The following is a 26246-nucleotide window of genomic DNA, read 5'->3' on the forward strand; positions in this document are numbered from 1 at the left end:
AAGGACAAGCCAAATCAGGCTGCATTTAAGGTTTGGGTGTTTTTGGAACAACTCCAAGTCAAGTTTCTCAGAGCAGCTCATATAAACAGATGCATACTTCCCTCCCCACTCCCTCTTCCTATCTCCTGACATTTAAAGCCTTTTGCCTGTAAGGATAGTAACATTTGTCTTTATGGAGGCAGTAGATAGGAATTAAACTGCTATTGCTACAAAATCACTGGTGTTATTTTTTAAAATACTAATAGTAATCTCTCAGACATTTCCTTTCACAGAAATGAGCAGATTTCATTATGATCACTAAAATTAGTAACACATTATAGCTAATCTTCAATAATACGTTATGAATCCACAACTCCATGCTCAGTGAGAATTATCAGGTACAGCTTGAGATGTCCGTAAATCCAGCAGTCCACATGCAAACTGGTTATTTATACTTCCGCTTTACTCCAGTGGAAAGTAAAAACAGTTTAGTTATGCAAGCTTCCTTTAAATATACCTAACAATGAAAATACATTTCTCTAAATAAGTAATTCAATACACATCCAAACAGATGGTTTCCATCTTTTTTGCCTAATACCAAATTAATAGTTACAAAATTCCTCCAGGATAATGAAGTTGGGCTTGTTTTTGTTGGTTGGGGTTCTTTTGTTGGTGGTGGTGTTTTTTTTTGGGGGGGGGGAGGTGTTTCAGGAAAAACAAAAATCTCATTTCATGGCCTGAGACAGACTGTTCCAAACTAATAAAACTGCTTTACCTACTAATCGTACTGCAAGAACTCACATCAGCATTTCAGCTTCTGGTCAAAACGAAACGTATGGTAATTTAGCACACAAGCCAAGTCTCTGGCTTAGAACATAATGGATTCAGCCTTACTGTACCACCTTCCTGGCCATAAAATACTGGGACCTTAAGTCAACTTTTTTCTTTTAGCTTCCCCATACTAATCCCAATTGTTAGCATACAGGTTTTATTATCTCTTTCAAGATCAGCACAGACTTTCTACCACAACACAGACAAGTACTACAAACAAATATGCATTAAAAGCCAGAACAAGCCTTTGCATGTATGTTTTCCTTAAAAGTTGTACTCAAGTCTCAAAATGGACTTTAAGGCCACAATGTGCATCCTAATACCAGCAGTTTAAAATAACTTTCATGTAATAATAAACAACCTCCACTGAAATTGTCTGTAGAATCTAGAAATCAAGATCAAAAGTATTCCCATACTCTTTTTGCAGCAAGACACAGAACACTTACTAGGTAAGACATATTTTAACCAACAGGACTTTAGGAATTGGTCAATCATACATTCCAAAGGCAAAGTTACAATATTCATCTTAAAATTCTAGTACTGCTTTTCAGGGTCCCAGCTTATCTATATAAGGAACTAAGACCTTCTTCCACAAATACTGAAATCCCATACGTGTCCACATTCACCAAATTCCTGGTTTGCCATTACTCACGAACAGTTCTCCCACCTAAGAGATTCTAAATTATGCTTATTTTAGTACAGATCCATGAAAGTATAATTACAAGTAGTATCTGCTGAATTAAGCTTAAGGACCTTAAGATCATATAGCTTCAACTTCCTGCCAAGGGCAGGGACACATCACACTAAACCATGTCACCCAAGGTTCTGTCCAGCCTGGCCTTGAAATCCGGGAAGAAAGTCCAATATTGTCACCACACTTATCTACAAGGATAAATGCTAAGAACACAGATCCCCTAAAGCTGCCCTCATATTGGTTATGTTACTGGTATAGAAATTACCTCCTTCACTCTTGCCATGATCTTCAGCAAAATAGGATTACGTTTATCATACATGATATCACACTTCCATTTCCTTCAGATGGTTAAACGTGTCACACAGGCACTTGGTAGGTGATCTTCTCTCAGAGGGAGGTGGGTTTCCCTCTGGAGATGGGTCACTGCCCATGAGTTGGTCCCAGTGTACAGGCAAGGCTGCCAAGAACAGCAGCGACTTACCAGCTTTGCTGATGCCAACAGTCCTCATGAGCACATGTTTGAATGACCTCAGCCAGGCTGGAACTGTGAAACCCACAGATGTCTCTCACCTTTCTAAATCAGATGTTGCTCACTACAGTAAAACAGCTACAACAATCTGCAACACACAGAGCTTGGTGTCAGAGAGTGCCAAGAAGTGCATTGCCCAGAAATAACACATGCTGCAAAAACATGTGGCTGCAGTAGCCTCTTGAATCATACACTAGCTGTCATCTTCTCAACTTTAAACTGCTTGGCAATGAAACAAGAGAAGTCAAACAGGAAACAACCAGGAAAACTGTCTTCTCACTGGGCCTCATATTCATCAGAGCAATTAGTGAAGTGTCAAGCTCAGCACAGACAGAAATATGTTATCACTCTGAAATCCTGCTCTCATTGGCAGCCTTTCCATGGCCGCAGCACAACACACTGCTACCAGTCACAGCGCAGAGCAAGTGGCAGATCAAAGGAATCAAATGATCACTCGCAGGAATTTCCTCTGAATAACATTCATATTCTGTCCTTACTATATCATGCATTGCATGCCAATGGATGGCTGCAGTGGCAAGCAACAAATTTCACTCCTGGTATGAATGGTTTGACACAGAAGCAGTGTGAGGTCTATCTACAGCCTGGGCAAGAAGGAAATTGTGGTGCTGCTGCTGCCACCACCCAGTCTGGTAGATGAAATGCACCTTGTGTTGCTGCCTTGGTATGGAGAACACCACCTGACTTCCACAAAAGACAACTGCTTCTTGGAAGCAGAAAACAGGATTAAGCACTGTAAAAATGACCATGCTGTAACAGCTGGCACCCAGCAGCAGGGCAGGCACAACGGGGACTGACTGCAAAGGATACTGGACATTGTACTGCCAGATTCACACAACCATAAAAGTCAGAACTGTGTTATCTTCACCAGTGACTAGTCACAGGGTCCACTGATTTGAACAGCACCTTGAATAAACTCAATTATTCTGTCAGGTAACTGTAGTACAACTACTTCAGTCACAGCTCGCCATTCTTATCACAGTGCCCTCTGCCTTCCCCTTCTAAGTCTATTCTTTACAGAATGAATAGTTGTTCTTTATACAATAGGCAGCATATAGGACATTGATAATTGTAGTAACATTCTAAATGGTAGTATCTATATTATGTAGAAGACAACACCACATTCCTTCATTGGGAATCAATTATTCATTCACAGCTCCTCCATGTACGTTAAACTTCACCTTATTTACTACATTCACAGGAATTAAACTTGTGAGCAGGGGATACAAATCAGTGGCATTAGGTACTGAATTGAGATAGAAAGCCAATGTATTCCATTCTAGGAAAAATCAGATCTCCTTAGAAGTTTTCATAATCTCTTCTTGCTGGTAAGTTCCATAAGATTGGATCTTGACCACAACCCCTGGATACCAAGCATCATCTTGTGTCTCTTTGAGATTACCAAAGCCACACGTTTCACTTGGACGGAAAAAAATTAATGCATACAGCAGAACTTAGCTTTAGCAATCGCCATCCCTGGTTAACTGAAGGCAACTAGTGTCTTGCAAACACACAAAGCCCTAACAAACCAAAGGTTGTTTACACCAGAATAGGTAAGACCTCCCTATGTGCATTTTCTTGTACTTGCCGGGTGCAAATAACAAATAAATCACATTACTTCTAAAATGACGTATTTTATTTCAAAGGCCGATTTGTCCATCAGATGCCACCGATCTATACTGCAGTATATCCTATCCTTCTGCTTTGTTTATGATTTGTTCCTCATCTTTCCAGCTAAAACTTTACTTCCTGAGATTATCTATGCAGGAGCATCTTACCTACAGCTTTTTGGACCTGCACACACTGCACCAAACAAACAGCTACCACTATTAAAGGCAGCGGTTGATTCAGTAGTAGTATTTTCTGGAGAAGGAAAGGGTTCTTAGGCAAGAACTACAGAACTCCTCATCTCTCTGTAAGAGATTTCTTTTGACCTTTGTCGCAGCCTATCTTACCAGTGTAGACAGAACAATCTGAACAATCATATAAAGCCTTCCCTTCTAAATTCAAGCATTTTATCACACAGTTTTCCCACAATTGAGACGTGAGAAGTTGGATTCCTACTCAGAAAGAGCAGCACTGCAGAACTCATACAAATCAGGAGAAAAAGCCAAATAGCTATTACAAATGTTTCTCTGGCCAGTGTAGCCTCACAACAGTAAAATTATGCGTTTACAGGCACTTGAATGACATGCCTCAAAAAGTACTGCTGGAAGCCACAAGCCACCTTTCTTCAAATTTTTCACTAAGCATATTTAAGAGTTACGCCAAAATGACTTTTTCCAGTGGTTAGGCAAAGTTGATAATCACGGAATTGTAGAATAGTTAGGGTTGGTGACAAACTCGTAAATATTAACAAAAAAAATCAATCATCAATACAATAACATGTTCTTCAGTTATTTATCCTCAACATTTTACATACATAAGGCTTCTTCAATGAAATCTATCAAGCTGCAAACACAGTAACACAAAAATTTGCAAGGGCAGCCTAGTTTAGTCACACCATCTTTCCTGTTAAGGAGAGCTGAAGTATCTAAACAAGTTCAGAGCTCTTAATGAGCTTTCTGTTCTTAGCATTCCCTTACTGTCTATGAGAAAATACTCTATAAAGAAAGAGGCCACATTTTCAAAACTCAGGTTCTCCTTTTCCCTCCTCTCTCTATTGTGAAATATGATCACTGGAAGTTGACCTCCAGCACTGTTTACACAGGGATTATATAGAAACATTTCTATGAAGTACAGAGTCTGACTATACAAACCAGCAGATCTTTCTTAGCCTTTCCAAATCTTGAATTTAAGCAATGCCAACACTATCAAGTGGCAACAGTTTCCAGTACACTAATATTCACATTGCCTTTTGGGAGTCCTTATCATAAGAAGGGGTTGTAGTCCATGCATCATGGCAGCTATTGTGGGTTTTCTTTTGCCATGCACAGGCCTTGCTTTCTTTCCCCTACTTAGTCCTTCTGTGTTTAATCCTAACTCATGGCTGAATCTTGTCTTGGTCGGTCAACTTTCATTTTAGAAGCTTTTCAAGATTAAACAGTACAGTCATGCTGGCTGGAGGTAGGCTTACAAGTGTTACAAGCTGAACAAGATGAAACCTCCTTAACTGAATCTATAGAAAAAAAAAAAAAATTAAAAAAAAATAAAAGGATGAAATTCAGTGTACCCAGGATTCTAAACCCCAAAGCTGAAAAGCAACCAGAACTATGGAAATCTTTATTCCCATGACTCACAATATTTTTAACATGTATTGAATTTGTGAACTTCACCAGGCCTTCCTTATTACTCATGTAACTTCTTTCTTCCTTAAGTCTTACAAAAAAAGAACTAAAGTTGAAGGTGACAAAAAGACTTCACAGTCTGGAATTAAATGCTTTTCATAGCCTCTAATGTGAACCTCTAAACTGCTCCGGGCTGCTGTAACAAAGCCAAGATAACCAAGGCTATCTTGGATTGTCCTACAACCACACCCAGGAATGCAACGGGTGCCAAAAACCCCACAGTTGGTCACTGACGTAGGCGCAGGAGGAATCACAATGTGCAGTGAATCAGTTTCTCACCGCTGGAATAATACACTTAGGCGGGTTCTATAAATACCTAGTTCTGTAGATATAGCAGGAGATTGGAGCCATATGTAGGAGACTCAAGTACTGATTACCCACTGAGTAAAGTTACAGTGATATAAAATTAAGGAAGAAAAGAAGATTCAGGAGGTGGCCTACTTAAGGTATATAGCCTATGCACTGTGGACTCTCAAGGGTACAGAGGAATCGAGAGATAAGGCTGTGGAAGAAACTGGGGGTTTGGGGTACAGCCCAATTCCCCTGAATGCACACACTGATGCCATCCAATCCTATCACTGGATTTATCTTTTCTAGGTAGAATTTATGGGAAAAAAAAACCACATTAACTGGTAGCAGACTGCCCTGTAACACCATACATGAGGACAAAGACAAAACACAAGTGTGTTTGACATACTGCATAAGGAGCATCAGCAGCATCCCTGGAGGTCCACGTTTTGTACTACAAATCCAGCTACACAGCAAGAGGTATTTCCATGTTCCCTGTCCCAAAGAGGGACTGTAAGACTTGTGATTGCTCCACCGCATTCCAGGTGTTTGGGGTGTTTTAGTTTTGGGCTGGTTGTTTTTTTGGGGGGTGGTGGTAGGGTTGGTGCTGTTTGGGTTTTTGTGGGGATTTTTGTGGGTTTATGGGTTTTGTTTTGTGGTTTTTTTTTTGGGGGGGGTCTGTTTGTTTGGCTTTTGGGGGGGTATTTTGTTCTACTAAGAATATTTTTGCTTTTCAAAATATTCTCTGTTGTTAAGTGACTTTTTCACTACGTAAGATTTTTGTAAATTTTGCTACTGCTATGACTTTCTTCTGAAAGCCACCCTGGATTTATGAAACTAGAGCTGAATAGATTAAGGAAAGAAAAAAAAAATAATCACAGGAGTCAGGACATCTAAAGCAAACTTGTGACTTTTTTTCCTAAAGGAATACAGGGGTGGGGATTGGGCAGGACAGGGATATCTGACATACTGATTTCCCTAATGTTAGAAAAAAGGTTAGAAAGCATTCCTGAAATATTGGATAATCTTCAGTTCACAGTAGGAGGCTGTATTTCCTGCTGGATAATAATATTACATTATACACAAAAACAATTATGTTGGTAAAATTAAAATAGCTGCAACGTGAAGCTCTCAGAAGAGCTCCCTTTCTGAAGGGAGACTGGCAAGGACTAAGGGAATTGCAATACACCAGCAACAGAGATGACTGAACATCTCTGCAGAAATCTAAACATCACAGGTTGATGCACAATATGTCAAGTTAATCCATGCTCACCCCAGTGCAAAATTAGAACCGAGTCCTGTGCCTCTAATTCTCCTTTATACAATTATTTTCAGAATGGGGAAGAAAAGAAACTATGTGCTTTTTGAGGATACAGCTACCCACAGATTATGGGAGCAGGCAATGCGTGTCAGTGTTACTGACTACGCATTATGTCCTCAGTTGGAGGAGGAAAAAATTAAAGAAATAAGGACTAAAACATGAGCAAAAGGAAATTACTTCGTCCTAAACATAGATATTGCTAAGTAGCACCTTATCTAGCTTTTAAGATGGCTAATTATTGAAATGCATCAAGGAAGAAATAGATTTTGAGTAGAAATCTGAATATTAATAGCATTTTGGATCATCTTACTATGATGTTTAACAACAAATTCAAGCAAGACTCAAGTCTTCAAACTAGAGAAACATTCAATTTATCTACTAGAAACAATGTAAAAAATCCCCAGTGTTTATTTACTACATTTCAAATGCTTAAACTGTTTCAACGTATCACTATTTTCTGAATCTGTTTTAAGTGGTTAGATTCCCACTATGAGTACAATTGTAAGTATTATTTAAAGATTTCACTAAATCTGAAGTCTTTTGATAGAGATGAGTTCAGAGAACTTGAAAAACATTTCTACACAATGTTCTCAGCTACATTAAGACATTTTAAAAAATAAACTTTCTGAGATGACTCAAATTCATTTCCAATCTTTCATAGAATCTCTCAAATTTTAAAACTCACAAAATTTTAAGGTAAAAAGAAGTGGTATTCAGTGAAGGGGAAAGTCACAAGCATAGTTCAGGGAATAAACACATTGAGTCAACTGGTCAAAGCAAGCAGAACTGACCGAGATCACACTGTCATAAGTAATTCAAACAGAAGTGCTAAGAAGTATCTCTTTCAGTAATTTCAATCCACTCCACCTAGGATTTGAGAAGAAAAGCCTCCTATGAAACGTTTTTACACACTGAATTAAGTTGTTGGTTTCCATTGTACTTAACTTACCATTTGGAAAGGAAAAGTCATTTACGTCCACCAATTACTACCCGCACAGATTTAACAGTGTAGGTACGCTACACACAAACCAATCCAGATGATACCCTTTCAAAAATCCAGAGCGTGAAACAGGTAAACCTCTGCAAGAGAGAGCACATTAGGCAAGAATGCGGCTGTGACATGGCTTTGTAGGACAGATTGCCCCAGGACACGCCCTGTGAATTCTCTTCACCACCCACAACCCCTCATGTTGAATACACAGGCATGACAACGCAACAGGAAGGGCCTGGACAACCTTTGTTCTGGGTCAGGTACACTGAAATGCTTCTGGGAAACCTAACCAAACTTGTCATAGCCTTGGGTAAAAATGAAGTCTACACCTGAGGTGCCTCACTTGGACCTGTAAGACTGCGGTGCACACAAACTGAAGTCGTCTTCAGCTGTGGTTTTGCACTGAGACACCTGACTCTCAAGCAAGCACTCTGTAAGAGATACTACAATCATCGTACGTTAGGACATCTCTAACAGGAACAGTAACTATAACTAGCACAGCTTACCATGACTGCCATTTACTACATTCCACCATAAGTAGCACTGACACTGTCCACATGAAATTAAAAATATAATCTACTGAACACCTTCCTTTATTCTGCAGTTAATGTGCTCATAAAGTGAATTCATTCCATAACAGAGCATAGAAAAATGGTGGGGATTAGCAGGCAGTAACAGTTGTCTTCTTGGTTACAACAAATGAAACAAGACCTTCAGTGACAGGATGCCTTTCCTGCAAAGCTTGAGCAATTGCATCAGTGGGACAAGGCCACCACAGGCTCCTTGCTCTCTACAGCAGATGCCTGTAGCCAGCTTAGCCAGCTCCAGCTGTGCTCGCTGGTAGCCTAAGAAAACTTGCAAAAACAGCTGGCAAGGAGCAGGGTAAAGCCAACAGTGCAACATTTTAAATCAGCTCTGGTGTGTAAACCATGTAGTATGTTGAATCCTGCTTTCACCTGTGGTGTCCAAGTTTGTCATATGACTGAAAGAGCTACTCTACTCTTCAGCATGCACCTATAAAAATCACTGTGCAGAAGTGATCTAGTTATTCTCTAGTTACAAACCTAGACAGCAGGAAGTTTCAACCTGTTCCAAAGGAGTGTAATACTTCATGGAACCACAGAAGCCTACAATTACACAGTTAAGTACCAATATACATTTTTACAAGCACAGAGCCAGAAAAATTCACCAGTCCTGAGAACGAAGCCAAAAAGGCAGAAGAGAGATTAAGAAAGACATTTCCTGAATTTCTCATTTCAGTCCTGAATTACAGAACTCACTGGTTGGTTTTATCCTCTATCCTCCCCCTCCCCCCAACTCCCTACAAATATTTAGTCAACATGAGCAAATATCTGGAATAAGCATCTCTGGAAAAGGGGTCTGCAAATACTTACAAACACTTTCGAGGTTTTTTTATTCCAGAACCAAAAAGCAATATTTGACTATAACTACCAGGGTTGTTTGATACTGGTATACATCAACTCTGTGGTTTTGTCCAGTTTTCTTAATTAAACTTACTTACTCTATCATGCAAAGTACAAGCTAATGCTTGTACACTGGATTAGAAGCAAGGGTAAATCCTGTATGACTGTATTGAACCCTGTATGAGCTATCACTGGGTTTAAAAAGATGGTAAGATACACATGTCCTAGAAGAGTGGTAATTAATTATCCTTATGAAAATCAGAGAACATCCAGCTGCAGTTTGCTTCACCAAAGACAGCAGAAGAGTGAGACTTCCCAGACAGCAGCTCTGCTACTGTAGGAAGTTAACATACTGATGCCATGCACTAAGATGCACTGCCCTGCCTAAACACATTGTTGCATGACAAAAAAGTTCACTGTAATATACATACCTCCTCTTCTAGATAATTTATGTAAAATATCCCACCCCTTTTCAATCATAATTACTTGATAAGAGCACTTCTCTGGATTACTACTCTTCTCACATTAAAGTGTTAAGCAGCCTTAAATCAGAACAGCATAGCTACAATTGGAGAAGTGATTTTGCCTTGTCACTGTATCAAATCTAATCTTCTGTAAGAAGCTTTAAATTCAATACTTCAGTCTTATCTTAAGATAAAGATTCAGAGCCCAATCTTAACATTGAACAATGAATTTCTGCAAGCATGTTTGTTGGGTTGGTAGTTTGGTTGTTTGGGTTTTAACTAGGAAAATTATTTTATAGGTTCCAAGTTCTGACTACCTAACCGCAGAAGAGTAACATCATCAGGAACTCATACCCACACACAAAAACCTGGGGAAGTGCTTTCAAATAGTGTTACATAAGATGATAAATTACATCTGGAATTTCAGGCCCTAAAGAGAGTTCTCAATATTGAAAAAAGAGCATAGTAAAAAATGCACAAGCTATACAGGAACAAGATACAATCATTACATAGGAGACCATCAGAAATTTGGTGGTTGTTTTGTTTTTACATAACCAAAGCTATTAAGATCATTATGCACCAGCTACTATACACTCAACATCTAGCTTATTTGACCAGTTCAGTTTACTGCTAATACAAAAGGCTTTATCATTTAGCACATCTGAACCCTTTCCTGCAAGGAGGAGACACATCTTTATCTAAACTGAGCTAAGCAGGATGAATGGGATTAAAAAAAAAGCATTACTCAGCCTCACTGGTATTTTATCTCTCAAGATGTCTTAAATGGTCATCTAAAAGTTTATTATGGCATCTGTTTAACCCTATCAAAAGACTAGTAATTCACCTTGAAAAAACGTTTTATGAGCTGCTGTGAAAATCCAACACAAGCTCAGCATGTTTTTTGTTATGGTAGGGAAGAATAATAAGCAAAACAAGCCCCTCCTTCAATTTGTATAAAGGAGGTGGAGAGAATAAAATACCACTTTTCTCTAATCTGAGTCGTTTAACCTTACATCAATGACATGGAAAAAGCACATAAATGCACCAATACCATCTGTAAAGTGAAGAACATATGTTGATGTAAACATCATTGGGGAACAAACGATTTGTAAGACTCCTGAGGGGAAAAAACACCTTCCTGAGGATTCACAAATCATCTCTACCATTCAGAAAGTGGAATTGAACCTCATCAACTTGAAAAGATTAAGTTTTAATCCCCAACTGAAGTGTACTGTAAAATTGACACAAATGGCAACTGTGGTTGCCAGGCAGGAAGGAGGAAGAGCAGCAAACATTCTTTAATTTGAGAATCCAAAAGCAATTCTTACAGTTGCAGAATTTGAGTTTTAGCAATATTGCCTGATCACTTTCCAAAACCAGCGGCAGGAGAGGCAGTGACTCCAACAAGACGTATTTATAGCACACAGAACCCAAATACCGCTACTTATTCTATAATTAAACACCAAAACAAGATGCTATTACAAACACAATATCTCTGACACTATGCCACATTCAGATAGACACTGAACTATCTTTTAGATAATTGAACTTGATGTAATCTGGAGTTGGTATTTCCTGGCCAATGATGACTAACTTGGTTCTAAACAATCATGAAGTATCAGGAAATACCCGCCCCCAACATCAATTACTATTTAAACATATACCAAAGTGCTATGTTTTGAACACATGCACTCACAGCAAAATATCCTATAGACAAATAAATGCAAGAAGGGAAAACACCACCACCAAACAAAAAACAACCAACCAAAAAAGAACAAAAAACCCAAACCAAGCAAAACCCCCGAACTCTTTCCACCAGACATCAGGTAACCAAAGTACAGAATAAAGTCCCTGTATTAATGGCAAAATGTAAGTTAGGGCCAGACCTCCAGCTTGCTTAACTTGTAAAGTTTCACTGCAGAACACTGGGCTCTTACGCAGTCTTATCTCACTCCCTTTGTCCACACACAAAAATGCTTCCTGAAGCAAATCGATCCAAATCACTACTACACTTGGGATTATGTGTTGAAGAGCTTGGATTAGTACTGTATGTACTTTGTGCAGTGAGGACAAAGGGTTTTGGAGAGCCCAGCGCCGCTCTGCTCTGCCCTTCCATCAGTTTCCCAGGTGGGTTGCCCCACTGTCCTGACTGAATTCCAGCCTCGGGAACCCACACAAAGGAGAGACAGATCAAAGTGCCTCTGCAAACCCCAGCCTCAACGAGAATTCATGCCTTTTAAATCTTTATTTTCTGTTCCATTAAAAACAGCAGAGGAAAGAAAGCACTTCTCAGCTACAAAAACCAAAAAACACTAAACAACCCATAGTAAATGAAAGGCAACATCGCATTTATATTCAGAAAGGCTCAAGAGTGGACAATTGTCCTCTTCATTTCTGTGGAAATCAAAATTAAAGCCTCTCAGTAGGAAAGTCACAGCTATAATCCCCTCTCCCCATCTCCCTGAAGGTACTAATAGAAAGTTTCCAACATAGCAGTCAACACACCACTGCATTGTGAATATTAAATCTAAGCCAAATAGCCTACCCTCCTATGATTTCCTCTCCTATCCTTTTCCCATTTTTTTATCCCCTTTAAAGGGAAAAGATTTGCCTTAAAGTTGCCACAAATGCACTAAAATTATGCCTAGCACAGTTAAGGATTACAAAGTAACGATAATCCCAGCTGAAATTTTTAGATGCTATTAATTACTGCATAATTTTTCTATTAGAAAAGCATATTTAGCTTAAGATGGCATGTGGCTTTCTGCAAGTCAACCACTTCTTAATTAGATCTTAATTTCCTAGCACATATCAGTACATAAAACTTCTACCTTTAAGCAAGCCTACAGCTTTGTATGAACAATGGTTTTGTTTCAAAGGACATTCTGGTCAGCAGAATGTACTGCCTGAAGAGAGCAGTTTCTTGTCCTACTCTCCCCCCCCCCTCCCCCCCTTTTTTTTTGCCTTTAGGAAAAGAAGAATCAAACCTCTTATGAAAACTGATATTTATTCTCAACCCTCCTCCCAAGAGAACTAACCACTTATCAAACCATTGCATTAGATCTTCTGGCAGCAATTTCAGTTGTAATCAGAGGTCAGATCTACATTCAGATCTCAGGGGAAAAAAACCACACCACCACCACACCACAACACATATATCCGCCTTCATAATTTCATTTTCATTTACAAAGACACGTCCTTTGCACTCATCTGAAAGTGTGTTATGTGCCATCAGTAAAATGGGATTTGGCTTTTCTGGACAACACTTTCAGGACAGATTTTCTAGACCAGCACCCCCATAAGCAGAGTGCTCACCCAGGAAAGCACATTAAACTGCTGGTTCAGAATTTAGTGTGGAGGCCAGTGAGCAAATAAAGCCCAATCTTCATTAGCTGGCACAATACCTCCCGCAATCCTTGCGTCAAATAGTTCTTGAAAGGTTACATCCATGACACTGAAATGAAACTAGTGACACTCCTTCAACTTGGGAAGCCTATGTAATGAGCAGCAGTAATTCAAGTAATCCAGAAGCAGCACTCACCTAACACCAACTCACAGCCCCATAAGGAGAGAAGGGAGATGCTCCACAGAAGAAAGTTAAAAAGTCTTTCCAGCAGAAAACACAGCCTTAAAAACAATTAAGAAAAAAAAATCCCACCAACTCAGCCTTCTAATTCTATTATGAAGTTGTTTATTAATTAATCTATATAGTTTTGAAGAATATAAATTAAGAGTAACAATTTGGGGGAATGGGGAACCAGAAAAAAAAAATCCCCCTCAAAATTTTTCTTGCTATGCTTAAAAGAGCTGTGTCACATGCAGTAAAACAACCTCCTAAACTATATCTGCAGAGCAAGGGTAGAATTTTAAACTCATTAGTACAAAGGTCTTTGAGAAATTGATCTTTCATAAATTACAGCTTTGCACACACTTCAGTTTACAACATGGACTTTGTAAAGATTTGAGACTTCAGCAGTGACATGTTTCTGAACACACAACAATATGAGGAAGTGTTGTAGCTGATACCCCTCTTCTCTGCAGACAATCACATATCAAAGGTGCATCATTGTTTAAAATGGCTCTAGCTCTTGAGTATGAAGATCTATTCCCTGTCCTGGCTTGACCTCAAGGGAGGGACACACTGTCCTCCAAAACATCCTGTCAGGAAAGCAGGAACAAGTGTGCAAATTTGGAGATTAGGATAATAAATATAGTTTTGCTAGTTACTTATTTCAGCTTCCAAAATAATTATTGTCTAAGAACACTGAGGCTTTTCTAACCCAGTCTTGTCCACTTCAGAAATCCTGGTGAACTTGTCCACTTCTGCAGCTGCAGGGAACTGGAAACAATGGATTTGCTAAACTCACTATGTGGTGGTCTTATGTAAAAGCTTTCATGTTTTACATCCATTCTGTTTTGAAGTTACATGTTTGCTGAAAATGGTTTAGCAGAACAATGTATTTATTTGCTATTTCTTCCAATATAGAGATTTGAATTTATTAGAATATAGTCCAGTTCTGTTCACTAAGGAATCTGTATTCATTGATTTAAAAAAAAAATAAATTAAAAAATCAGATGTTTACTGCTTTTGTGGCTTTTTCTATGTTCCCCCTTTTTGGGCTATATCCCCAAACCTGTGAGGAGGGAACAAGGCATGCCCCATGACATAGGGAACAAGTTCAACAAGTATTTTGATCAGGCTCGTTTTCCCTTTTTCTTAGTACTGGCACCAAGTCCTTATAGAAAAAGTTGTTCAGGTCAACAATAAATTGCAAGGCTTCTAAATGAACTGGCAGTATTTTACCAATTTCCCTTCTAAGTAAAATTACTGCTTTACTGGTCAGCAAGTCTTATCTTCTCAAGATTAAAATTCTGCTAAGAATTTCTGAGGGACAGAATGTCATTTTATCAAATAGCAAAGAGAATTGTGCAAGCGACACACAGCAAAACACAGAGACAATAAGAGAATCAAATTTGAGCTTGCATATATTAAAACCTAGTTCAAACACTGAAGCACACTTCCATACTGTACTTTTTACACAATGACAAAGCAAATCACATAATCCAGACTGAATAAATCACATGTCAAGATTTACAGATTCTGGTTACATTCCTTATAATATATACACACCCTTTCCTATAAAGCAAAACAAGACTGAGATCTCTATTTTTCAGGAACTAAAAGTACTGCTAAATTCACAAATGCTATTTTAAATAGCCATAAAATACGTTAGTAAATGGAAAGTATTTATAAGCCTGAGTTGGTACTTGGGCTTTGTACAAGAAAGCAGCAAAAAAGAAAATCACTTCCTCTAAGAGTTGTTACAAAGCTGTTTTGCTTTCATTGTATTTTTAGGCTTCACCTTTAACTGCACTTAGCAAGATCTAAGTGTAAAAGTTCTTGAGGTCCAATTTCAGACTGAGTAAAGTTTATCAAAAAACCTTGGCTGAATTTTTGTAACTTTCTGGACTGTTTACCTGCTTGTAATGCTATGGTTCACATATTACACTGTGCCATGATCACCCCTGTTTGGAACGAGAAATCCCCTCTGCTGAAACACTTAACTGTACTGACACTTCAGAATCTTTAGCAAACTACACAGTCACTTGACTGCCCATATCAGGGAGCTGCCATCCCTTTAAAAAGAAAATCAACCTCATTATATTCCTGACTGAATCCAGACATCTGGAATCAAGTATATACTTGAGGAAGAACCACACAGCTGCAATTATATAAATATTTTTCTTATTAGTTTCCTGCCAAGGGCATCTTAAAATTCTAAGATCAATTTCATAGACAAGAAATAAAACTAAGGGCGGGCAGGCAGACAGACTTCCAGAATTTGGTACCCAGATTTGGGGTGAGAAGTATTCCAGGGCCAACATACAGTCTCATCTTGGATCAGATTTTCCAGACTTTGTTTCCTATGAGCTTCTGGGGTGGAGCTGGTATCTCCTGAAATTGATATATTGAATATCACTGATTTTATCATAAGAATTACTGGCATTCACTTCAAATAACATCCAGCAGACAGCACACATTCCAGCTTACATTATTAGGATTAAAACAGGAACCTCTTTCCATTGACATGTTCCTTCCAATAAAGATTATCTAAGCAATTGCTGAGCTGATTCCAATTGATTGCAGTATAATGATGCATAGGCACTTAGGTATATTTGTCAACAGAAAATGTTGTAGCAAATTTAAGTCTTTAGAAATATGGTTTATAAATAAGCTTGAGAATGTCCCTTTAAAAGTGGTTATAAAACAGTACCTTGTAATCCACAGATTATATGGAGCAATATTTCTAGACCTGCTTTCTCATACAAACTTGTGATACTTCTGCAATTTCATTATCTAAATGAATACATGTGAACATCTATCACTGATGTACTAATAAAATCCACACTTAGCTCTGCCAAATCTGCCAAACAAACGTAAGTAAGAAGATAATAAGTAACTAAAAGTGAAAAGAAGCCCATGTAGGTGTTGTGTGTATAGATGAACATTTGTGTCAAGTATTAGTGGCACCAAGTTAAAATTTTTCTTTGCATAATCACATTAATCAAGCTACATTTTTTGTTTTGACTTAACTATGTTGATGAGTGCCTCCATTCCACAGACTACCTATGACTGACAAAGTTTGTGATGGCTTTTTCAGTCATACACCACCGTTCATGAAAGAACAAAGCCACAGAAGGATGTCATAGCCTCAAACCATGATAAAGATGTACTACAACAGACAAGCACAAAACTCTTAAGTAAGAGAAATTGACACACTGGGCTTTTTAGCAGAAAAGAGCGTCGTTTGTAGCATACAGCTATTACCAGCTTTTATCTTGGACTTTGTGAACTATTATCCACTTCTAAGGTCATACACTTTGGGCACGACAATCCAAGTCATCTTCAAGTCCTCCTTTTGGACTCCAATTTCTTGTATCAAATGATTTATATGGCTACATAGAAGATCCTTAACATCCCAACAGTTCTATTAAACCTGTTTTGCTTATCCATAAACACAGACAACTTGAGTCTGTTCCTAACACTCCTCTTAGCCTTCATACTCAAAGACTTTGTCTCTTCACAATCCACTTTTTGTGCAACCATTAACTCCAGCTAAAACATTTCTTCAGATGAGAACTGCAAACCAGGACGGATGAAATCTTTAGAAAGATATGCTTAAGCAAACAATAATAAAGTGGCAACACTAGTTCTGAAGACATGCGGACAAGATGTTTCATTTTCACAAAGAAATAACTTAAAAACTGCATGCGACTTGTGGCAGCAGGGCTGACTGTACTAAATATAATAGACCATCAGTTCAACAACACAGGGCTATACAGCAGTGACCCTTTAAGTTTACAACGGGCAAACCATTACATAAGCTGCGATTAAAACCACTTTCACATTCCGTGCTTCATTGAACTCTGACATCAAATAACATTTCGATAATGGTCCAGAGATGTGAAAATCACCTCCTTGACACTTCAAGCACCCTTAAAAATAAATGTTTTAGTTTTGTTATCACATTCTTCTCCATGATTTTGATAGTTCTCTCCAAACAGCTTTGCATATTTTCAGTCTAATCACCACATTTACACACCAGTATGCAGTATGCTGCCCAAGCCCTAATACAAGAAGTCTGCAAACAACCAGCAAGGGTACAAACAATGAAGTATGGGGATGGTAGTGCTGGGATGCAGACACCCTTCTATCAGATCTGCTTGTTGAACCTTCTTGAACACGAGATTGCTGTCAGCCCATTTCCTCAGCCTGTCAAAGATGCCTCTGAATGGCACCACAACTGTCTCTTGTGGCATCCACCTACCCCTCCCAATTTTCTATCACCTGCAAACTTGCTGAGGGTGCACTCTGTCCCATCATTTAGGACATCAGTGAAGATGTTAAACAGCCCAGCCCCTACTCTCAACCCTAGAGCAGACCACTAGTAATTGGCCTCCAGCTGGACTTTGTACCACCTCTCACAACTGTTTGAACCCAGCATTTCAGCAAACTTGTACAGGCTCAGTGAGGTAGACTGCATCATCAGCTAGATTGTCAGTGATGGTGTTAAAGCAGAAAAATGTCAAAAGCACTGTCAAAGTCAAACATCAAAAAAGTTATCATCTGCTCTTCCCTCATCCACCAATCTAATCATTTCATCACAGAAGGCTCACAGGTTGTTCCAAGCACATGATGACTATTGCTAATCACTTTCTTGTCATTTGTTTGGAAATCGCTTCATAGGAGAATCTGCTCCATTACCTGCTCAGGGATCAATGTGAGGCTGATCACTCTGTAAATCCTCAGACTCTTTAGCCCTTCCTGGAAGCAAGAGTGACATTTACTTTCTTCCAGTCATCAGGAACCATCTTCTATTCTCACAGTCTTTCCAGAATAATTCAGAGTGGCTTTGCTATGACACCAGCTCACTCAACACTCACAGGTGCATTCTGGCAGGTCCCACTGCTTCTTTAAAGCAAATTTGTTTAAACGTTCCTTTAATTGGTTCTCAACTGGGGCTAAGTCTTCACTGCTCCAGAACGTCCCACTAGTCTCCAAGGCTTGGAACTCCAGCAGGGAAATCTTACCAATAAAGACCAAGGCAAAAGAGAAAACCTGAGATCCAAAGCCACTCCCAATCAGATCTCCTCTGCTTTCCATTATTGTCATTCCTCACACACACAAGCAGGAGGTGCAGTTAAGTTCAGATTCAAAAAAAAAAAAAAAGAGGACAAAACAAGGCAAAAGGTACTTCCTGAAAAACTGTATTCTAACATACTCTAACTTAACCATTCTAATACAACACAAACAAATCAAAGAATCCTTAACCAACTGCCTAGAATTAGCTCCAAATTGCCTCTCTACTCTGTTCAACCTTACAATACAAGCATCATGCTAACGATGGCTAAAAAGGTTTGCTCCTCCAGTCAAAAATAAAGAGCCTAATGGACAGATATGATATGCACTGGAATGAATGTGATTAGGCAGCAAGAAAGCTGTCTCCTCAACAGTAACCAACTTCCCTGTTTATAACTAATGAAAGTGAATTGTTACCTTCAGGAAACTGAAATAATGCATCCCTGTAGTTATGCATTCTGGTGCTTAGAACATACAGTTTTTTCATTTTATGTATCAATCCATACCTTACAGCCTACCCGGCATTTTCCAGGGCACGGCACTGTCATACAGAGAGACCTCGACATGCTTGTGAGGTGGGCAGATGCCAACCTCATGAAGTTTAACCATGCCAAGTGCAAGGTCCTACACCTGGGTTGGAGCAATTCCAGGCACAGCTACAGGTTGGACAGAGAAGAGATCAGAGCAGCCCTGCAGAGAAGGACTTGAGGGTGTTGGTTGATGAGAAAATGAACATGAGCCAGCTTCAGTGTGCGCTTGCAGCCCAGAAAGCCAACCGTATCCTGGGCTGCATCAAAAGGAGCGTGACCAGCAGGTCGAAGGAGGTGATCCTGCCCCTCTACTCTGCTCTTGTGAGACCTCACCTGGAGTATTGTGTGCAGTTCTGGTGTCCTCAACATAAAAAGGACATGGAACTTTTGGAACTGTCGGAACAAGTCCAGAGGAGGGCCACGAGCATCATCAGGGGGCTGGAGCAGCTCCCGTATGAAGACGGGCTGAAAAGGTTGGGGCTGTTCAGCCTGGAGAAGAGAAGGCTGTGTGGAGACCTCCTAGCAGCCTTCCAGTATCTGAAGGGGGCCTATAGGGATGCTGAGGATGGACTCTTCATTAGGGACTGTAGTGATAGGACAAGGGGTAATGGGTTAAAACTGAAACAGGGGAAGTTTAGGTTGTATATAAGGAGGAAATTCTTTCCTGTTAGGGTGGTGAGGTACTGGAATGGGTTGCCCAGGGAAGCTGTGAATGCTCCATCCCTGGCAGTGTCCAGGGCCAGGTTGGACGAAGCCTTGCGTGAGATTGTTTAGTGTGAGGTGTTCCTGTCCATGGCAGGGGGGGGTTGGAACTTGATGATCTTAAGGTCCTTTCTGTCCCTAACTATTCCATGATTCTCTGATTCTACATATATAGAATGAAGAGGTGAAGTGTTAGAACAACACTTCTAATTTAAACAACTCATCAGATTTGGACAGTACGCATTAAAGAGCTCTGACTGTACACAGCAAATGACTGAGCTGCCAATACGTACATACTGAAGCCAGCTTTTATGCCAGAGGATAGTACATGTTGCACTTGCATTTAAAGAGCGCTGGGAGCAATTCTGAGAATTTGTTACAAACTGTACTTTTGCGTGATAAACGGTTTTAAACACTGTCCCAAATGAAAAACAGCAGTGAAAGCTCCAGAGAAGCAACAGAATTGCTGATACTAACAGCCTGACATCTGTCAAGGCAAATGAAAATGAGATCATCTTTACACTTAAAAAAAAACCCCAACAACCAACCAAACAAAAAACAAAGAAACAAAAAAAAAGCCAAACAAATGCATTCTCAAACATTAGCTTGTCTCAAAATAAATTATTTCAAACCTCATGAGTGGGGCAAACAAAACCCAGTTTGGCAGAAATCCAGATATACTTTAGTTGCCCATTAGAATTCTTGTCAACCACATTTAACCAAGTTGTTTAATGATGAAAATACATACTTGGATTTTTCAGAGAGGATCTAACAGAGGCTGATACAAGTGCCACATATCAGAAACTAATTCTCAGGGTAACAAAAAGTGGCTATAGGACTCCACACCAGCAACCTTCCCTCCCTCAAGCTCACAACTGATCACCCTACACACAAGCCTGTAACTGGTTTCCACTAGTTAGTGTAACTTGAATGTCCCTTTCCTACCACTCTTATTCCTCCTATAGGTAGGTATACATTGTGCCAGTGTTGCTGTTCTCTCAGACAGTCATCTCCAGCTGCAGGCATACCAGCCACTAGGCCACCCTGTGACCAGAAAAATGTAAAAGGCACAAGTCTGCACAACCTTTGAAAGAGCAACAAAAAAGAGAGAGAAAAGCAGCAGAACATCCTTAACCAGTTTTCTACAAATCAGTGGCTCCCAAACTGATTTAACAGGTTTACCAAAAAAAAGCCTTTGAAGAGAACTTTAATTAAGTCTATTCCAAAACAAGCACCCATTTCGATTCAGTGCTCTAGGTGAAACTGCAGCACATTTACAAGTATAATCAGTTCAGTGCAGTCCTCCTCCCTTTTGAACGTACATACTGCTATTTTTGTTTGACCCCCCAAAACACACTCAGACTGAAACAGCCAGCACACAGCCTTTTCATGTACTTCTGATTTCCACAACCAGATCAACAAAAAGTAGAATGGCAGATGAAGAAATATTGGGAGTGGTACCTTCAGAAACAAGTCAGTGAGGTTTTCTCATGTCTGTAAGTGTGACAGTGAATACAAAAATCTGTCTGAGCAAGTAGTTTTGATAGTGAAAATGCATCATACCTGTACAAATAATTTCTTTTTTAACCCATCAGATACAAAACTCCACGGAATAGGTAACAAAACAGATCAGTAAAGAAGAAAAATAAGGTTCTACAAAAATCAGTATTTTTTATTTTAACTGTATTCATGTACTAGTTACCATTAACCCCCAGACATTCAAAAAGCAAAACTGTATTAATTCTCAATATAAGTGAAAATCTGCATATTAATGTGAGACCCATAACATCTCAGGCCTCCTAAAGGCCAGCATACCCAAAGCTGTGCCCACATCAACACAGTTCTGACCAAGTATTTGAAAACCCAACTTGAACCACCAGTATGGGTTACACCATTCAGCATTTCTTCTGTCTAAAGTGGCATCTCAGCATGGAAGGTAGATGCTGCTTTGTACCTCTCCAAGTTCTTTCTGCGCACATCCAAGGAAAAAGTGCAATTGACTGACAAGATGCATTTTTATTAAAAGATTTTAAAGTAACTATTTTTGTCCAGAAATTGGTAGCATTCAGTAATTAGCAGATGCATAGCCCTATTAGAGTCACAATATTATGTTTCTTAGCAAAACATGCATTCAGGAAAAAACTACAGCACAGCAAACCATAAAGTTCTTCCTGGTGACCTAGAGGTCAGACATGATTCATCATACAACTCCACCCAGCTCTTTACTGTTTTGACTTCTAAAGAAGTGGAATTTAGTTTACAAAACTGAGAAACTTAGATTAACTAGTATAGATGATCTTTCCATGCTGTGGACCATTTCATACCATTACTTCTCTTTCCCAAAGGAAACTTCTGGGCTACCAGCTCTCACATGGCTAGCAATCACCAACCAAAACATCAAATTTGTTGTACAAAGTATTTGTTCAAGCTACATGAGTGTGGGGGAAAAAAAAAAAAAAAGTACCTTTAGTATGAGGAATGGTTTTCCTGCTACTCATTTTTAATTACAGTATGCCCAAAATGCCAAACTGAACTCAGAAGCTGAAGGCCCTAGCAATAGTTGCTTATTTTATCTTACAGATTGCACTACATACAAGGAGAGGAAACATATCCTTAACAAGAAGTTTCTCTCCAGTACTAGAAATATCACAGGACAGCCTTCAATATGAAGGCCAGCAACAAGCACATCACAACTTCCCTGAGCACTGACTGGAAGCACCAATAGTGAGCCCTGCTAGGGCAAATTTCTCAAAGGACTTGGCTTAAGGACACTCTATTTCCAGAAATATCAATACAACCAGGACAATATTACAATTTAAGTCACCACCAGGTCGCCCGCCTGTACATAAAACTGCACACAAGCTTGCACATCAGCAATGCGACTTCTGTGCACAACTGATGAGAAAGCAACTAGCTGTAGACATCCATAAAGAGGAAAAACCAAAACAGGTTATACTATTCAGGTGCTGAAAAATGGCGTTTTCCACTAGCTTTCCTGAAGCATATTGTTCATTTTATTATAATTTTCCAGTCTGAAATTTCAAGATATATATAAGCAGCATAGGAAACCTTAAAACAATCCACCCCCCCAAACAAAACAAAGAAACTACAACCAAAATATATGTATTTCTTATTACGCTGGTTACCACTGAACGAGAAAAACTGGTTTGCCCACATGGACAAAAGGAAAGTATTACTCCCCCAAGCAATGTTTCCCTAACTCAACTTAACTAAAATGAACAAGAAACCCAATTGGCTGTACAAACTGAAGTATTTCAGATGGTCTATAGCTCCCTTTTCTAAATACACAAAGGGCAGAAAATGGCAACAGTAGTTAGCCATAGTACACTAAGATGACAGATGAAACAGAAAAGTCAGAGCATCAGTGTGTCACTAAGGATTTGAATTTAACACAGTTGAAAGATTTGTGCGGTACTTGAATATTTGAAAGCCTTTGACCTCACCAACAGTTTGGACAATAACAAAAGCTGTCAAGATGCAATACTTCACCAGCAAAGTTGAGCCCCACCTTCTTAAGCATCTCTGAGCCTTCATGACAATCTCCTAGAAAACATTTTTACAGACTTCTCTCCCTCATTTGTTTGTTTGGGTTTGTTTGGGATTTTTTTTAAATATTTGCCATCACTGGAAAACCTTCAACTGGAAGCAGCCAGATGCCTTCCATTATCAAATTATTGGCTATTCTGCTTTCTTCAAAAGATTTGTAACTCAGGGTAAGTTATACCTGTAAAGGCATCTCATTACGGATGAGAAATTCCTGTGACTAAGAGTAGTGACAGCCAGCAACCTTGCTCCAAGGAGATCTAGAACCACCTATGGAAATAGAGATCTTTTTAAGACAACTGTTCTAAAAAACAAGCATCTTCTTTTTTAAAAAACAAGCATCTTCACACATTTCTTGTGTGAAATGGTTTCTAAGTCATAGAATCATAGAATAGTTAGGGTTGGAAAGGACCTTAAGATCATCTAGTTCCACCCCCTCCACCCCCGCCACAGGCAGGGACACCTCACACTAAACCATCTCACCCAAGGCTTCGTCCAACCTGGACTTGAACACTGCCAGGGATGAAGCATTCACAGCCTCCCTGGGCAACCCATTCCTGTCCCTCACCACCCTAACAGGAAAGAATTTCCTCCTTATATCCAATCTAAACTTCCCCTGTTTAAGTTTGAACCCGTTACCCCTTGTCCTGTCACTACAGTCCTTAATGAAGAGTCCATCCCCAGCATCCCTATAGGCCCCCTTCAGATACTGGAAGGCTGCTAGGAGGTCTCCACGCAGCCTTCTCTTCTCCAGGTTGGGGCTTTTCAGCCTATATTCATACGGGAGCTGCTCCAGCCCCTGATCATCCTCGTGGCCCTTCTCCGGACTTGTTCCGACAGTTCCAAAAGTTCCATGTCCTTTTTATGTTGAGGACACCAGAACTGCACACAATACTCCAAGTGAGGTCTCACAAGAGCAGAGTAGAGGGGCAGGATCACCTCCTTCGACCTGCTGGTCACGCTCCTTTTGATGCAGCCCAGGATATGGTTGGCTTTCTGAGCTGCGAGCACACACTGAAGCCGGCTCATGTTCATTTTCTCATCAACCAGCACCCTCAAGTCTTTCTCTGCAGGGCTGCTCTGAATCTCTTCTCTGCCCAACCTGTAGCTGTGCCTGAGATTGCTCTGACGCAGGTGTAGGAGCCTGCACTTGGCATGGTTAAACTTCATCAGGCTGGCATCAGCCCACCTCACAAGCGTGTCAAGGTCCCTCTGGATGGCATTCCTTCCCTTCAGGGTATCAACCAAACCACACAGCTTGGTGTCATCGGCAAACTTGCTGAGGGCGCACTCAATCCCACTGTCCATGTCAGCAACAAAGATGTTGAACAAGACTGGCCCCAACACCTGAGGGACACCACTCGTTACTGGTCTCCAGCCGGACATTGAGCCATTGACCACAACTCTTTGTATGCAGCCATCCAGCCAGTTCTTTATCCACCGAGTGGTCCATCCATCAAATTGATGTCTCTCCAATTTAGAGACAAGGATGTCGTGTGGGACAGTGTTGAACGCTTTGCACAAGTCCAGGTAGATGACATCAACTGCTCTACCCCTGTCCATCAGTTCTGTAGCCCCATCATAGAAGGCCACCAAATTGGCCAGGCAGGATTTCCCCTTAGTGAAGCCATGCTGGCTGTCACCAAGCACCCTGTTGTTTTTCATATGCCTTCCAGGAGAATCTGCTCCAAGATTTTGCCAGGCACAGAGGTGAGACTGACTGGTCTGTAATTCCCCGGGCAGTCTGTTTCTGAAAGACTGTACCCCTGGAAGGGACCCACACTGGATCAGTTAATGAAGAACTGCAGCCCATAGGAAGGATTGATGATGGAAAAGATCATCAATCTTTTGAATGAGCAGAGCAGCCTGCGGAGCAGCCCTGCAGAGAAGGACTTGGGGGTGTTGGCTGATGAGAAAATGAACATGAGCCAGCTTCAGTGTGCACTTGCAGCCCAGAAAGCCAACCGTATCCTGGGCTGCATCAAAAGGAGCGTGACCAGCAGGTCGAAGGAGGTGATCCTGCCCCACTACTCTGCTCTTGTGAGACCTCACCTGGAGTATTGTGTGCAGTTCTGGTGTCCTCAACATAAAAAGAGCATGGAACTGTTGGAACAAGTCCAGAGAAGGGCCATGAGAATGATCAGGGGACTGGAGCACCTCCTGTATGAAGACAGGCTGAGAAAGTTGGGGCTGTTCAGCCTGGAGAAGAGAAGGCTGCGTGGAGACCTCATAGCAGCCTTCCAGTATCTGAAGGGGGCCTATAGGGATGCTGGGGAGGGACTCCTCATTAGAGACTGCAGTGACAGGACAAGGGGTAACGGGTTCAAACTTAAACAGGGGAAGTTTAGATTGGATATAAGGAGGAAATTCTTTCCTGTTAGGGTGGTGAGGCACTGAAATGGGTTGCCCAGACAGGTTGTGAATGCTCCATCCCTGGCAGTGGTCAAGACGAGGCTGGACAAGGCCTTGGGTGATATGATTTAGCGTAAGGTGTCCTTGCCCATGGCAGGGGGGTTGGAACTAGATGATCTTAAGGTCCTTTCCAACCCTAACTATTCTATGGTTCTATGGGCTCCTCTCTCCATGGGGCCTCAGGTCCTGCCAAGAGCCTGCTCCAGCGCAGGCTTCCCACAGGGTCACAGCCTCCTTTGGGCATACCTCTGTCATAGGTGCTCCCTGGGCTGCAGGTGGAATCTGCTGCACTATGGACCTCCATGGGCTACACAGGGTCAGCCTGCCTCAGCATGGTCTGCATAGGAATCTTTGCTCCAGCTCCGGGAGCACCCTCTCCCCTCCTTCTGCACTAACCTTGGTGTCTGCAGAGCTGTTTCTCAAACGCCCCAGTGGCTGTATAAGAGAAGTATAACCTCTAATATCTGTAGTCCTATTCTTGAGATCTGGACTTTACACTCAGTACCAGAGGCTTGTAGCCTCACATATGGGTGCATAGTAACTTTTGAACAGTGGAACCTACCGTGGATAC

At 40.4% G+C, this 26246-nt stretch overlaps 1 protein-coding gene across 16 annotated transcripts in view; it reads right to left on the bottom strand.

The window, feature by feature from the left end:
- NUMB (NUMB endocytic adaptor protein) overlaps window positions 1-26246 on the bottom strand; it is a 99484-nt gene that overhangs the window by 48476 nt on the left and 24762 nt on the right. For 5 of the 16 annotated variants that reach the window (XM_057416191.1, XM_057416190.1, XM_057416189.1 and 2 more), the window contains exon 1: window positions 13368-13388. The exons of 3 other annotated variants lie outside the window; for them this stretch is intronic. The gene's annotated coding sequence lies outside the window, so the exon portion shown is untranslated. Of the gene's footprint in view, window positions 1-13367; window positions 13541-26246 lie in introns of those variants that run through there. 8 more of the 16 variants (XM_057416183.1, XM_057416182.1, XM_057416193.1 and 5 more) reach the window with 7 other exon arrangements.

This window comes from Pezoporus wallicus, unplaced genomic scaffold, assembly GCF_028554395.1.
Source record: "Pezoporus wallicus isolate ANWC-B61680 ecotype Strahan unplaced genomic scaffold, APGP_CSIRO_Pwel_v1 scaffold_2146, whole genome shotgun sequence".
NCBI classification, from domain to species: Eukaryota; Metazoa; Chordata; class Aves; order Psittaciformes; family Psittacidae; genus Pezoporus; species Pezoporus wallicus.